Source organism: Neofelis nebulosa, chromosome 1 (genome assembly GCF_028018385.1).
Source record: "Neofelis nebulosa isolate mNeoNeb1 chromosome 1, mNeoNeb1.pri, whole genome shotgun sequence".
Classification (NCBI taxonomy): domain Eukaryota; kingdom Metazoa; phylum Chordata; class Mammalia; order Carnivora; family Felidae; genus Neofelis; species Neofelis nebulosa.
The window spans coordinates 191,214,854-191,219,190 of NC_080782.1; the positions used below are offsets into that span (position 1 = coordinate 191,214,854).

Sequence of the window (4,337 nt, forward strand, 5' to 3'; positions counted from 1 at the left end):
TTCTAACTATACAACAGGAAGAATGGCAAGCTATTTACCAGTATGTCCACCAGAAGGATCTGCAGGACTGAACCACCATTCTCACTGAGTTACCTTTAGCCGCTCTGCTAGGGTTATGTGTCTGAGAAAGAAATTGCAATAAAAGACCCTTTCCTTTTGCTTCTCCGCAGTTTTTGTAAAGTCACAGCAACGAGGTTTAGACTATTCCTTGAAACCATATAACGTGTAACTTTATGCTTCGGTGAAGGAGTAAGAAGAACAGGCAACGGGGGCAAAGAAGCCTCTTTTGGAAGAGGACTAGAAGATTCTTTTGCCCCAAGTCTTACCTTTATCAGCTGACTCAAAATTTGACTTTTAACATCATCTCAAAAAGAATATAGGGGGGGCGCCTGGGTGGCGCAGTCGGTTAAGCGTCCGACTTCAGCCAGGTCACGATCTCGCGGTCCGTGAGTTCGAGCCCCGCGTTGGGCTCTGGGCCGATGGCTCGGAGCCTGGAGCCTGCTTCCGATTCTGTGTCTCCCTCTCTCTCTGCCCCTCCCCCATTCATGCTCTGTCTCTCTCTGTCCCAAAAATAAATAAAAAACGTTGAAAAAAAAAATTTTTTTAAAAAAATTAAAAAAAAAAAAAAAAAAAAAAGAATATAGGGGCGCCTGGGTGGCTCAGTCGGTTAAACATTGACTTCGGCTCAGGTCATGATCTCACAGTTTGTGACTTTGAGCCCTGTGTCGGGCTCTGTGCTGTCAGCTCAGAGCCTGGAGCCTGCTTTGGATTCTGTGTCTCCTCCTCTCTGTGCCCTTCCCCCACTCGCACTCTCTCTCTCTGTCTCTCTCTCAAAAATAAATAAAACATTTTAAAAAATTTAAAAAAAAGAATATAAATACTCCATCATAGAGGCACACTGATGATATTAAAAGGAGACATCAAACACTCAGCCCAAATATATACATTAAGATACTAGTTCTCAAACATTTTAATACATGCCTCCTCGGTAAGAAATCTACTTTACATCACCACCCAGAACAAATAATACTTTTACCATTACCACATGCAATGTAGAGTGTATTTATGTTCCATTGCGTGCAACTGGAAGGTTCTTAAAGTGTTGGTTGCAATCAGGACAGATGGAGGTGAAGGAGAAGGCCTGGGGAAAGTGGAGAAAGTCGGGATAAATGAGGAGACTGCATCAGCTAGAAGGGGACAGTCACAAATCCCACATAAAAATTTTCAGTTACTTCGCCTTGGCTGGAGGGACAGGGGGTGAAGGAGTTTTTTCCACTTTGGTTGCCCTGTTCTTCACCCACTAATTGATTTCATGGCCCACCGATGGGGATGTGACCCATGGATTGGAAACAAACAGAAACAAACCCAAACTTGTACAAGACAGTACTACCTGTAGTGCCAGGAGTTCATAGGCTATGATAAATCCTATAATTATTTTGGTCAATGTGAAAGTAATTACACTGCCTTGTATTTTGGGCTAAAGGAATGAATCTGTTAAATGTAAATATTCAGCATACACCACACAATTTGTGACACTCGGCATTTTTTCAGTTTTTAATATACCGAAGAATCTAAAAATAAATAAAACACAAAAATTAAAGTGGCCCAGCCTCTTGACCTCTGAATGGTCCTTCTTATTCCCAATGACTTTAAACAAAGAAACGAGGTCACACTCTGCCAGTTATACTCGCACATTTGTCATACCTGCTAGAGGAAGGTAGACAGTCTCCAAGGCCCGCAGGAGCAGAGGTTGGCTGCAGCTAATTAGTAATAATGGCATATTTATGAACAAATGGGTCACCAAAGGAGGAAAGTGGGGGAGACAACGAGGCACAGAGACCCACTGGCAGCGTATGTGTATACACACACACACACACATGCACACACTCACTTCTCTCATTTTCTTTAAAGGTAGGCATGTTGGGGGCAGACTGGGTTCTCTGGGAAGAAGACTCTGAAACGGCTGAATGTGCAAAAGGTTTGTTAGGAAGTGCCCTTGCGGTCGACACCTGTGGACGAGAAGCAAAGGAAGGAGGATTGGGCAAAGGAAGGATCCAGGCTGGGGTGCAGGCCCACCCACACCTGACAGATTTCACAGGAGGCTCTAGAGCTGAATGACCCAACAGAGCTGTCCTTCATTGGCCGGACCTTTACATCCCTACCTCCCTCGGCTGCCAGATGTGGGCCAGCCTAGGAAGGATATGACGTTGGTAGAGATGGTTCTCTGCAGCTGAGGCAGACCCTGAAGGACTGAGAACTGAAGGACGTTTGCTGACAATACCCTCAACTGCTGCAGCACCAAGATTCCCCTAAAGGGAGAACAGAGTGCTTTATGTCTGTGTCTGTCACACAGGTTGTCCCAAGGAAAAGCTAACCTGTGCCATGTGTACAGACACAGACACCACATACCGAGTCTCACACAGCGTGCCCAACGTTGTATAGGTGAGGATGGGCTAGGATGTGTAGCTGTTAAGAAAGAAACGCTCCACAAATCGTGGTGGCTTATAACAACAGACTTCCCAGCTCATGTTTCAAGTCTACTGGACTTGGCCTGAGGCTCTGCCCTCTGTTGTCTTCCCTGTGACCCAGGCATAGGGAGCGACTGCCAGTACCCAGAGCGAGGGGGAGAGGAGTGAGAAAGGAAGCACGGGCTCTTAGAGCTTCGCGTTGAAAGAGATCTATGTCGCTTCTGCTCAAATTTCATTGGCCCAACTCTGGTGGAACTCTACAATCTAATCCTCGTCCAGGAAGTGGAGCGGAAGCCGATTTTGGTGAACGGTTATACGATTTATCACAGTTACCTCCATCTCAGGGAACACTCGAGGAAGACTGAGAACGATGTCACACCACAAATCGCTGTTTCAGTTCGTGAAGTACAGAAATGGTTTGTGTTATCATTAAAAGTCTGTATCTGCAGAAAGAGAGGTAAGAGATTTGTGTGAGGCTCTTCAGGACAGCGGCCACGAGAGCTGTGGCTTTCAACACATTTCTATGAAATTGAATTGAATTTTGGTTTTCCTTTGAATTTAGTTCATTGTAAAGATAACCTGGGTGGCACATCTACTAAAATACGTGGCATAATGATGCATGCTTTGAAGGAATTTTCTTTAAGTGTTAAATCTTTTATAATTATAAAACTAATATTTTTCATAGATTAGAAAAAGCACAAGAAAAAATTATGAGAGTCTAAATAAGTATAAGTAGGAAAACATATAAATCAATATAAGTAAGAAAAAAAAGTGACTTCATCAGCTCAGGTTGCCCTAACAAAATACCACAGATGGGGTGGCTGAAGTGGCGGACATTTATTTTCTCACAGTTCAGAGACTGACAGTCCCAGATCAGAATGCCACAGGTGGTCGGGTTCTGAGGAGAGTTCTCCTCCTGGCTTGCAGACGGCCTTGGTCTTCATGTGTCCCTAAGTGGGGGAGGGGAGTGGAGAGAAAGAGAAAAATGAAAATTCAGAAAGAAATAAAAATAGGGAGATGGGAAAGAGAGAGAGAAAGAGAAGGAGAGATCTTTCTCTTCTTACAAGGCCACAGTCCAATGGGATTATGGTCCCATCTTTATGATCTCTGTTAGCCTTAATTACCTACTGAAGACCCTATTTCCAGATACAGTCACATTGAGAGTGTAGGCTTCATCATATAAATTCTGGGGAGACACAATTCAGCCCTTAGCAAAATACAAATAAATCATATTCCTCAAAGTTATTGAAACAGGAAAGACTAGGTTATGATATAGTAACACAACTTAGTCACTCATAATAATAAAGGTTCAGTTTTCTTTCAGGCTATTTGCCGATCAAGAGTCAAAGCTCGTTCCTTGTTGCTTTCTGTATATGTTCCATCTTACATGCTAGATGGTCACCACGGCAGAGGGAAAGAGAGCTCTCAGCAACCTCAAACAGACAATGAAATGCTCCAGCTAAGAAGTAACCACATTACCTCTACTTGTATCGTATTTGCTAAACTAGACCCAGGCTCCCACCACAGACAGGAGGGCAAGGCCTAGCAGACCAACCATGTGCCCTGAAGGTAGGGAGTTGGACATCATTTTAAATAGTGTTCACAGATACTGTTACAAGTTGAGTTGTGCACCCCCCCCCCCATTCATATTTTGAAGTCTTAAGCCCATTATGTCAGAACGTGACCTTCTTTGGAAAGAAGGTCATCACAGATATAACTAATTAAGCAAGATGAGGTGGTAATGAAGTAGGGCGGGCCCTTAATCCATGCTGCCAACCTTATAAAAGGGGGAAATTAGAACACAGACATGCACACAGGGAGAAAGCCACATAAATATGAAGGTAGGCATCTTAGTGATGCTTCTACAAG

At 43.8% G+C, this 4,337-nt stretch overlaps 1 long non-coding RNA gene across 1 annotated transcript in view; it reads right to left on the minus strand.

Moving 5' to 3' along the window:
• Positions 1-954: 954 nt before the first annotated feature.
• LOC131484005 (uncharacterized) overlaps positions 955-4,337 on the minus strand; it is a 10,334-nt gene continuing 6,951 nt past the window's right edge. Inside the window, exons 3-5 of the long non-coding RNA XR_009247974.1 lie at positions 3,318-3,418; positions 2,802-2,911; positions 955-1,141 (exon numbers count right to left, since the gene is read on the minus strand). This is a non-coding gene — a long non-coding RNA (uncharacterized LOC131484005). The remainder of the gene's footprint in view (positions 1,142-2,801; positions 2,912-3,317; positions 3,419-4,337) is intronic.